At 41.9% G+C, this 11718-nt stretch overlaps 1 long non-coding RNA gene across 1 annotated transcript; it reads right to left on the reverse strand.

The window, feature by feature from the left end:
* Nucleotides 1–10294: 10294 nt before the first annotated feature.
* LOC103274093 lies at nucleotides 10295–11335 on the reverse strand. The gene is made up of 3 exons (XR_505238.2): nucleotides 11252–11335; nucleotides 10536–10651; nucleotides 10295–10456 (listed from the first exon to the last, which is right to left on the reverse strand). It is a non-coding gene; the product is annotated as an uncharacterized LOC103274093 (long non-coding RNA).
* Nucleotides 11336–11718: the final 383 nt, after the last annotated feature.

Consider the following 11718-nt stretch of genomic DNA (forward strand, 5'->3'; position numbering starts at 1 on the left):
ACTCTTTATCACCTTTCAGCCAATTTAACTGCCTGTTGAATATGTAACAGAACTGCTGGAGAGAAAAGATATGTTCAGATTTCCCACTACTAAGCATACTACTACTACATACAGATTTCATACCACTAAGCACAGGCATTTCTACCTTGTAGGTTTAGTCTAGACTTTGCTACCACTCAAATTTTCTACTTCACGGAAAAGTATTACCACAGGGTGTCCCTAAGGACCAAAATTTAGTGACTGCTTTCAGCAATGAAAATCTTATATTCAAGGCAGAATAAAGAATGATTTCAATTGTGACAGTCAATCACCCAGAGTTAGTAATTCTTCTGTCCATTCCAGAGCTAATTGTGGCAGATCCTTTAAATGGCTACCCACTCCCCTCAAAACCTTCACAGCTTTTTCTTCTTGTTGTTTCCACTGGCAGTTCTTCATTGTGGAGGTGGTCATGTGACCCAATTCAGAACCATGAGACATAAGCAGAAGTCTTTCTGGAAAAATGCTTGAAAATGAGCATAGCTTTCTTCCCTATTTCCCTTTCCTCCTTCCAGACAAGATGGCTTGAGCTCCAGAGGCCATCTTGAATTTATGAAGGAAAAGGCCAAGGGAATCATATGCTGTAGGTCCTGATATTGATTGTTCAACTGCTAAACAAAAACTCATCAACCCCAGATTTCTGGTTGCATGAGAAAAAGTATTAATTTTATTTAAGCCACTGAATTTTTTTTTTCTGTTTCCTACAGCTGAATGCCATTATAACCAAAACACTAATGAAATAATTCAAGTTGAAAGAGTTGAAGATAGGATGGGGACCTATCAGAATATTTGTGGGTGGAACCCAGGGGTGTGTGTGTGTGTGTGTGTGTGTGTGTGTGTGTGTGTGTGTATGCATATGTGTATGTGAATAATTAAGGTGCCCAACATCTCTTCTTCTCCCAGTTAGAAACTACTTGTATAAGTTTTTCTTTATAGGTCCAATTTTGTCTCTTTTACACAACCACAATCAAGGATGGCAAAAAAGACCCTAAAGAGTTGGTATCTTAGACCAGGTGTGGTGGCTCACACCTATAATCCCAGCACTTTTGGGAGGCTGAGGTGAGAGAACTGCCTGAGCCCACCGGTTCGAGGTCAGCCTAGGCAACTTGACAAGATTTCATCTCTACAATAAATCAAAAAATTATCAAGACGTGGTGGCATGTGCCTATGGTTCCAGCTATTTGGAAGACTGAAGTGGAAGGATCACCTGAGCACAGCAGGCTGAGGCTGTAGTGACTGTGAGCATGCCACTGCACTCCAGCCTTGGAGACAGAGTGAGGCTCTGACTCAAAAACAAAAAATAAAGAGTTGATATCCGAAGACAACTCTCATACATTTGGAAATTTTTCTACTTTGAGGTAAGCGCTGACTATCACCAAAAGATTCGAGATAATATCCTAGGAGCATGAAAGTATGAAAACTATTAGGGGCCACACACAGAGGCTCACGCCCATAATCCCAACATTTTGGGAGGCAGAGGTAAGAGGATTGCCTGAGCCCAGGAGTTCGAGACCAGCCTGGGCAACTAAGCAAGACCTCAACTCTACAATAAATTTAAAAAATTAGCCGGGCTCGGTGGCTCAGCCTGTAATCCTGCGCCTTTGGGAGGCTAAGGTGAGTGGATTGCCTGAGCCCACGGTTTCCAGACCCGCCTGGGCCACTTGGCGAGAGCTCATCTCTACAATAAATCAAAAATTAGCCAGGCATGGTAGCGTGCGCCTGTAGTTCCAGCTACCTGGAAGGCTGAGGCAGAAGGATCGCCGGAGCCCAGCAGGTCGAGGCTGCGGTGGCCGGGAGCAGCCACTGCATTCCAGTCTGGGTGACAGAGTGAGACTCCAACTCAAAAATAAATAAATAAATAAAATTTAAAAATTAGCAAGGTGTAGCGTCATGTGCCTGTAGTTCCAGGTACTTAGAAGGCTGAGGCAGAGGATTACCTGAGCCCGGAAGGTCGAGGCAGCAGTAGCTGTGATCGTGCACCTGTACTCCAGCCTGGATGACAGTGTGAGACTGACTCAAAAATAAATAAATAAATAAACAAAAATAATGAAATGAAAACTAATGGGATATTCTTAGAGAATTTATAAAGCTCTATAGGGCTGCACCCATGTGACCAAGTGCTGAGAAGATTAGGGAAAATCTGCTTTGCCCAGCCAGGACTCGGTCACTGCTCTTGTCCTTACACAACCTTGGAACAGCCCACTCCCTCGTCTGTGCAGTCAGCTTCAGCTGACTAAGCCATTGCGAGCACTGGGCTCTGTTGCTATTAGCGCCTTGGCCAGATCACTATGAACCATCTGCTGGCTTTCCCTGCATCCATCACTCTGCAAAGATTGCGGTTCAATCTGTTCTACCACACCGAGGCCAAAGCTCCCTGATTGACAATGTTAGTCATTTCAAAAGTGAAGAGCTTACCAAGAGCAGGTTATCTCTTAGATCTTTTGTACCCAACCTCCCCGACCCCTAGCTTTTCAAATAACATTGATCGTCAGCCTTTGAAATCTAGATGTTTTTCCTTGGTTCTCTAGCTTTGCAAAAAGCAGTTGGGCAGATGACAGAACAATATTTTGTCATCTTTCTTGAACTTCCCACTAGCCTACTGTGAAATGGGTGAAATTTGCCCTCCCTGGCTGTACTAGAACATCTCCTTAGAACCCTCAGAGCTTCCTCTTCTCCCAGCTGCCACCTGGCTCCCAGAACCACCCCCTGGAAAGTCTGTAGACATGGTTCCCAGACAATCATCTGTCACATTAGGGAAAGTGGCCTCTCATGAGCAAACTAGCTTAGACATAAGGCTTTATGCCTTCTGGGCACTGGTTCTTTAACAACCACCCCAAATTCAAAAGAACGAAACTGTTGGTACTATTTCAGGCATCAGGGCCAGGCTGCTGGGAAACACTATGTGCCAATACCTGCCCCAAGCATCCCTAGACCCTCCCTTCACTCTGTATTCTCACTCCTGTGGGACAGTTTGATTACTCTAGCACTTAAAAATGACTCAATAAAAATAAATACAATCTACATGTTTTATTTGTCCATTTCCTGCTATCAGCTATTTGTTAAATCAAGTCATCTATTTTGTTAGATACATGAGTTAGAAAATAGTATCCACGTCTGGGGTGGTGGAACTCCTAGAAGCTTATCCAACCAGTTGACCTGTACCACACCACTGTAATCACACACAGGCAAAACTTTCTGCCAAAATGAACCAGAGGCTGGGTGCAGTGGCTCACACCTGTAATCTCAGTACTTTAGGAGGCCAAGGCAGGAGGATCTCTTGGGCCCAGGAGCTCGAGACCAGCCTGAGCAACATAGCAAGATTCTATCTCGGAAGGAGAGAGGGAGGGAGGGAGGGAAAGAGGAAAAATAAATGAACAAGAAAAGCAGTCTACTGGGTGGGTCACTTTCCTTCAGATTAGTGGCCACTAAATGTCATTTTATTGATTTCCCTTAATGTGAATGTTCTCTACTGTGACCTAATCTATATTTTTGTTTCATGAATGAATTTCTTTGTTTATTATGTTTAATACAAATGAAACATCAATGGATTATTCTCTCATTAAATGCATCATTAGACTCGCTAATTCTGCAAATTATTCTTTTCTGTGGTATTTGGAAGCTGGCAGAATAAGTGATCTGTTGAGTATTTGTCCTGCTGCAGAGGCTTTTAATGAAAAAAGCACGACAACTATGATAGCAATGCTTTGGGTTCTTAAGACTGATGTCATAACTAATTTCAAAAGTCCTCATAACCAAAATCTCCTCTCATATCTCCTGCCAGACGTTTTGCTCCCTGTTAGAAGTGCCTCCAAAATCATGGGAAGTATGTTCAAAGTAATTTAAGAAAACAAACTTTACACCTTGGCAAAAATAGACTGCTGGGAATTATTGGTGTCAATTCCAAACCCGGACAGACTGCCTGGTGTGAATTTCACCTGCCACTTAGTACCCGACGGCTTGATGCAGGGCAACCTAGCAAATAAACAGGAGACTTGTGGAAATAGAACTAAAAGTGAACCCCTCATCCCACAAATATTTTAAAATTTCCTCTTCACTCTCTGTAGAACGGACTCCCAGCCTAAAAATGCTACCTGTTAGAAGAAACCTAACAACCAATAGGCAAATGCATTCTTGTCTCTGAGTTAAAGCACACTGCTCATTCTTACCGGGAGAAAAACCAACATGTGCTGGGCATAGTGGCTCACGCCTGCAATCTCAGCACTTTGAGAGGCAGTGGCAAGAGGATTGCCTGAGCCCACAGGTTCAGGACCAACCTGGGCAACATGGCGAGACCACATCTCTACAATAAATCAAAAACTTAGCTGGGCGTGGCGGTGCACACCTGTAGGTTCAGCTACTTGGAAGGCTGAGGCAGAAGGCTCGCCTGAGCCCAGCAGGTCAAGACTGCGATGGCTGTGAGGCACCACTGCACTCCAGCCTGGGCAACACATTGAGACTCCAACTAAAAAAAACCCAGAAAAACAAAAAAGGAAAACCAACATGTAAACAAAGTACTTTACATCAGTCATATGAAGGCATGTATGGATAATTTAGTAGCTGTTTTGTCACATGATGGCAGGTGCTTAAGAGCATGATCAGACCTATTAAGCAGTCCTGCTGTGTGCCCTTCTCTCTGCATGCCCCTGGTGAATCCTCCAAGGAGGCCTCTGCTTTCCAGGTGTGAAGCAAGCACAATGATCATCTCACACATTAGGCGTGTCATTAAGGACTGTCTTTGCAATCGTGTCCCTGTCTATGTCTGTCTCACTTTACTTGCCTGCACCTGTAAGACCCACATGGAAATATGCAAGGGAGATTTCTGTTTCTTTCTCTGCCTTCAGCACAGCCTTTCTTCTTCCTGCTGCTGATGCTGCCTCTCTGGTTCTCCCAACTTCCATCTGGCTGCCAATGCCGTCCCACAAAGCCAGATGGAATTACGATCCAGCCCGGCATGGTTTGGATGTGGGTTACCTACTTGTTCTATACATCCTATTTGAACTATGATAAAATGAGTATCTTTGGACATCATAAAATGTTTAATTTTTAGTGTTACATGTTCAAAGTTCAAGTAGAAATATATGAGGGACAGTATTACTCAGTTTCTTTTTGTAAACTGTATACTTCTAATCAATCCAATGGGATTATATAATAAACTTGTATAAGAAGTAATTTTGCATCTATTTTCTGCTAGTCTGGAAAAAAAATAGGGGAAATGATAGTGCTATAATGCAGTGAATTAGCTCAGGTTTAACAAGTTCCTGCAATGACTGCTTTGTTAGGTAAATGATAACTTAACATGCTTTAAGGATTAGAAAAACCTAGTGCTGGAGAGACAAAAATGGATCTGTCAAGCAACACAATCTCTACCAGCAGTTTTTCTTGCTTTTACTTCTAAAGGAAATTGAGCTTAGTATTAATTCTGTGATAAATTGTTTAAGCCTTGGATCAAATCATTGCTCCTCAAAATATCTTTGAGAAGGCCAGGCACAGCAGCACATGCCTTTAGTCCCAGCTACTCTGGAGGTGAGGCAGAAAGACCGCTTGAACCCAGAAGGTCAAGGTCAAAGTATGCAATGGTGGCACCTGTGAACAGCCACTGCATTCCAGTTTTGGCAACACTGGGAGACCCTATCACTAAAGGAAAAAAAAAAAGAAATTTTAATATTAGAGAATTAATACATTTAACAATGTACTACTTGAAGGCAGTGTTTGGCTTCATACAGACATAAGTTCAAATTCTGGCTCTGCCACTCACCAGTTATATATTCTTGGACAGGTTAATAAGCCTCAGTTTTGGCATATGTAAAAGAAAACAAACTTTACAGGAATGAGAGGATTCTTGGGAGGCTTAATGGCATTATGCATATAAAAGTGGTATAAGGCTGAGAGTGGTAGCTCAAACCTGTAATTCCAGCACTTTGGGAGGCCAAGACAAGAAGATTGCTTGAGTCCAGGAGTTCGTGACCAGCCTAGGCAGAATAGCAAGACCTCATCTCTCCAAAAAAAAAAAAAAAAAAAAAAATATATATATATATATATATGTGTATATATATATATATATATCAAAAAATTAGCCAGTTGTGGTGGCACATGCCTGTAGTCCCAGTTATTTGAGAGACGGAGTCGGGTGGATCACCTGAGCCCAGGAGGTAAGACTGCAATAAGCCGTGATACTTGCCAGTGCACTCCAGCCTGCATGACAGAGTGAGATCTCGATGCAAAAAAAAAAAGTATAGCATAAACAATGATGATCAAGACACAACTTACTAGTCAGGTGACTTTGAAAAAATTATATAACTTCTCTGAGGTTAAGTAGTGATGTGATACATATGTCAGAGGGTTGCTGGCTTTTTCAATGAGACTCTAGGGTGGGGGTCAGCAAACTTTTCTCTTATTTATTTATTTATTTATTTTAAGAGAAACCAGGTCTCACTATGTTGCCCAAGCTGGACTTGAACTCCTGGGCTCAAGTGATCCTCCCACCTCATCCTTCAGAGTAGCTGGGACTATAGGCATGCACCATTGCATCTGGCTAAACTTTTCTTTAAAAGCTAAGAGAGTGAATATTTTAGGCTTTGCAGGCCATATGGTCTGTATCACAACTACTCAACTCTACCCCTGTGGCATGAAGCAACCATAGAAAATATTTAAATGAATGAGCATGGCTGTGTTCCAATAACATTCTACTCACAAAAACAAGTGATGGGCCAGATTTTGCCCATGAGCTAAATTTGTCAAATCCTGCTCTAGTAAATGATCAATAAAAATGATAGAACTCTAGTAAGACACGCAATCATCTTTTTAATTAGGTAATTGATAAAAGATTAGATACAAAGTGAAAGAACTGAAGAGTCTAATCTTTCTCTAGACATAGATAAACTTTTCCACAACTATTCCATGTTAAATTTTCAAATGGATTCTATGAGTAATAGTGCAGGTCACTTCCTTCTGATAAAAGTTCTTTTTTAAAAAAGTTGTAATTCCTGGCAAAAAAAAAAAAAAGAAAAAAAGAAAAGAAAACCAACTACAAAGATTTAAAAAAAGACAAACTTTCAAAACAATAAGTGAATCTAAATGTTTTTATTACAGGAATCAGATAAAAAGAATTACAAACTAAAAGAAAAAGCAAAATCACAGAAGACAAAGTATGTACAATGGTAGAATCAACAATACTCCCCAAACATGCCAAAACAAGAAGAAATTATCTGTATTAATCAGGTTATGAGAGAGAAAAGAAGAAAATGTGACTATAAGATAAGAACACACAGAAATACAGAAAGACTTCAATAAACTTGTAAGCAATATAAAGAACAAAATAAATCCATGAATTTGTAATAAACGGAATTAATGGAAAATGCTCTGTGGTGCACTTAGAAACCAAAAATCACAGGTAAATAACACAGCAGTCAATAAGAAATGGAAAAATAAAGGGCAAGCTAAAAATAAAGAACAAGAAGATCCAATTTAAGAATAATACAGCCGGGCGCTGTGGCTCAGCCTGTAATCCCACGCCTTTGGGAGGCTGAGGTGAGTGGATTGCTCGAGCCCGCGGGTTCGAGACCTGTCCGGGCAGGCAAGACCTCATCTCTACAATAAAATAAAAAAATTAGCCGGGTGTGGTAGCGCACGCCTGTAATTCCAGCTACTCGCAAGGCTGAGGCGGAAGGATCACCGGAACCCAGCAGGGCGAGGCTGTGGTGGCCGGGAGCGACCACTGCACTCCACTCTGGGCAACAGAGTGAGACTCCAACTCAAAAAGAAAAAAAAAAAAAGAATAATAGAGAAACAAAAGTAAACCGATAAGGCTGTAATTTAAATCACTGTGCACAGACACTGTTAGCTGCCAAGTTAATATCCACTCTTGTGAGGAAAGAAACATAAGGAAGAAAATGATATGCTAAGAATAACAGAGGAGCCAAGCGCAGTGGCTCACGCCTGTAATCCCAGCACTTTGGAAGGCTGAGGCAAGAAGATCACTTGAGCCCAGGAGTTCAAGACAAGCCTAGGCAACACAGCAAGACCTCATCTCTACAAAAAAACAAATTAGACAGTCATACTCAGGAGGCAGAGGTGGAAGGATGGCTTGAGCCCAAGAAGTTGAAACTGCAGTGAGCTGTGATCATTTGCCACTGTACTTCAGCCTGGGCAACAGAGTGAGACCATGCCTCAAAAGAAAAAAAAAGATGGAGTAGAAAAATGGAAGGGACTCAGGCAATTGATGGAGACCATGACTGGTGACATCATGGAGTTACTAGATCCGCCTGGGGTTGCCTATTTCCATGCTTCCTGGCACATGGGAAAAATAAACTATATTTGATTATGTCACTTTAGTTCAAGTTCTCTTTCATACAGCTGAATATAATCCCTAACTGATGTTCATGCTATATATTATCAAATCTAGAATGCTGTAGATTATAAGATGCCCCATTATTTTGTGCACAACTTACTAAGAAAAAAATCTTACCACTTATGCTACAACACAATGCCAAGATAGTCCTATTTGATATGTGAATTGACTACACCTAGCTTTAAAATTTCTTTTATTTACTTGAAAGGATTTTGTAGTTTATCTGGTCATCCATTTCATTGTAGGAGGATGATAAGCAATTCTCACACACCAGTCACTAAACTGAATCCACTTGTGGATATCATCTTTTCTTCAAGGCTTTGCTTTTCAAGACTACTGCATATCATTGTGTGGTCCGTGCTTTGCACAAAAGCACCTGACCAAGAGAGGTAAACAAGGGCTGAAATCCAGTCCAGAAGGAGAATGGGAAAACCTTTGCATCTCATCTGCCCAGAGAGAGGCCTTTTTCTGATTTGCACAATGGATCAGTGAGTGTTAGCTATAGCCCTGACACTGGGAAGGTGGTGGAGAAAAGGAAAGACATGGTTCCTGACTTCATAGTTTTTGTAATTTTATGGGGAAGAAGGTTTGGAAATAATGAAATGTGATAGTGGCTGTGAAAGAGAAGATCTGAGGCTCTGAGAACACAAGACAAGACTGCCAAATGGTAAGGGGTCAGGAGAGGCTGCGACCTGAAGAGCGGGAGCTAGCTGGATGAAGGGATCGTGGTAGGGAGGAAGGGCATGGCAGGAAAAAAGAGCCACATATGTGATGGCTCAGAATGAAAGGAATATGTTGCCTTTGAAGAAAGTGTATCTTCATGAAGAGAATGTGGAGATGGAGGTTTTTTAAATGGTGAGAAAATGATACATTGTCCAAACAAGGTAGGGTTGTATAAGCCATAATACAGATTTTTTTTTTTTGAGTTGGAGTCTCACTCTGTCGCCCAGACTGGAGTGTGGTGGCTGCTCCCAGCCACAGCAGCCTCGACCTGCTGGGCTCCAGTGATCCTTCCGCCTCAGCCTTCCAAGTAGCCAGCATTACAGGCATGCGCTACTACGCCCGGCTGATTTTTTGATTTATTGTAGAGATGAGGTCTCGCTGCCCAGGTGGGTCTCGAACCCGCGGGCTCAGGCAATCCACTCACCTCAGCCTCCCAAAGGCGCGGGATTACAGGCTGAGCCACTGAACCCGGCTAGATTGTTTTTTTTTTTTTTTTTGAGTTTGAGTCTCACTCCGTCACCCAGGTTGGAGTGCAGTAGCACACTCACGGTCACTCCAGTGTCGACCTGCTGGGCTCCAGCGATCCTTCTGCTTCAGCCTTCCAAGTAACTGAAACTACAGGGACGTGCTACCACATCTGGCTATTTTTTATTTATTGTACAGACGAGGTCTTCCCAAGTTGCCCAGGCTGGTCTCAAATCCATGGGCTCAGGCAATACACTCGCCTTGGCCTCCCAAAGTGCTGGGATTACAGGTTGACCCACTGAGCCCGGCCCATAACAAAGATTTTTAGACTTCATCTGGAAGCAAATGGAGAACTTTGAAGGATTTTACACAGGAGTATGGCATGATTTGATGTGTTTCAGAAGACACACTGCGAAAGATGATGTGGAGAAGGGGGTGCTAGGAATCTATCACATAGTTCAGGTGTGATGTACTGGCGATTTAGTCAAGATTGGTAGCACAGGCACTGGAGAAAAATGAATGGATTTGAGATTGACAAAATAATATTAGATTGGCTTGTGGGGAGGCAAGAGTATGGGGAAGAATGAAGTGAGGGAAGCGAGAAAAAAGTTTGGGAGAAGATAAGAAGGAGAGAATAGATGGTCATGCCATTTACTGAACTAGGGGAGAAGAACAGGTACAGTTTAGGGACCAGATAATTCCCTTTCACACATGTTGAGTTGGAGGGACCCTGCAATATCCAGCTGGAAACAGCTCTTTCCATCTCCGCACCTCTCCTCCAGGCACGCTCCTCTTACCAGTGCATCTCCTCTTCCATCTTCTCTTCCTTTCCTGAATCCAAGGCCTCCCAATCTTATCTTCAATTCCCATCAGAGGAAGCAAACACTTAAAAAAAAACCATATAAATGAAAAGATTAATCATAGAATACTACTCAAAGAAGATATTTAGCAAATGATTTCATACCAGAGTTTGAAGCATCTGCAGCTGGATTATGTCCACTAGTTTGCGGCTTCCCCAAAATGACCGTTGGGTATTCACCTTGAATCTGCTGAGGAAAAATGGTCTCCAGTGGGATCGTTCTCAGAAGACAGAAAGAGAGCAATTGAAAGACAAATTCTAACATTTCTCCTTAGAGTTACCAAGGATGACAATCACCCTGGTACATGTATCACAACAAAACGGAATGAGATCCATGGTTTTTACATGGTGCTTAGCTGTGAAACTCTTTTGTCTAAGAATAGGTTCCCCAGAATTAGAACCTGAGATGGAGATTCTTGTGCAAGTGATTTGTGGAGAAAGCATGCCTGGAGAAGAAGAGGGAGGGAAGTAGGGCAGAAAGAGCTGAGTAAGGATAGAGTTTCAACTGGAGCCCTGAAGCCAAACTGCGCTGCAGAGTCTATAAGTCTCAAGGCAAAGGGACATCCTTTTATACCCTCTCAGTTGTTCATTGACTGAAACAAAGACAGCCCTGAGCTGAAGGCAATACTTTGGACCAGAAGGGAGTTATGGGTCATAACCAGACAAATGTCACAGCTGGGGGATGGGTGAACCAGGCCTGGGAAAAGAAACCTGGACAGGAAACCAATGGCTTTCTTCCAAACACACACACACACATACACACACACACACACACACACACACACACACACACACACACATAGAGTTAAGGATGATCTTACCTATGACCCTGACCCTGAGGCAACTTTACAGAAATCCTTTTGACTCCTTATCACCCCCAGGAAAGGAGAAAGGTCACCAGTTTTTATGAGAAACCTATAGGAATAAATAACAAACACTATGTTTAAATAGTGTTTTAAAATGGTAGAAAGGTAACAAATTAGATAAGATCATCATCATCTCAGAAGGAAATTACAAATTTAAAGCACACATTAAAAACCCCGTGAATGAAAGAAGAAAGAACAGAAAAATAAAGATACCCTTTACAAGAAGATGCCAAAAAAGAAGACTATATCAATTTCTGGACCCAGTACATATTGGGTGCTTAATAAAGATTTGTCAAATTGAACGAAATTGAATTTAATATTCCCCCCAAAACATCATATACTAGATGTTTAACTTTTTTAATTGCTATAAAAATACTTAAAACCTAAAAAGTTAAGCAAACCAAATGTGAAGACTGTTTCCA

Source organism: Carlito syrichta, unplaced genomic scaffold (genome assembly GCF_000164805.1).
Source record: "Carlito syrichta isolate Samal-C Ts95f unplaced genomic scaffold, Tarsius_syrichta-2.0.1 Scaffold314373, whole genome shotgun sequence".
Taxonomy (NCBI): domain Eukaryota; kingdom Metazoa; phylum Chordata; class Mammalia; order Primates; family Tarsiidae; genus Carlito; species Carlito syrichta.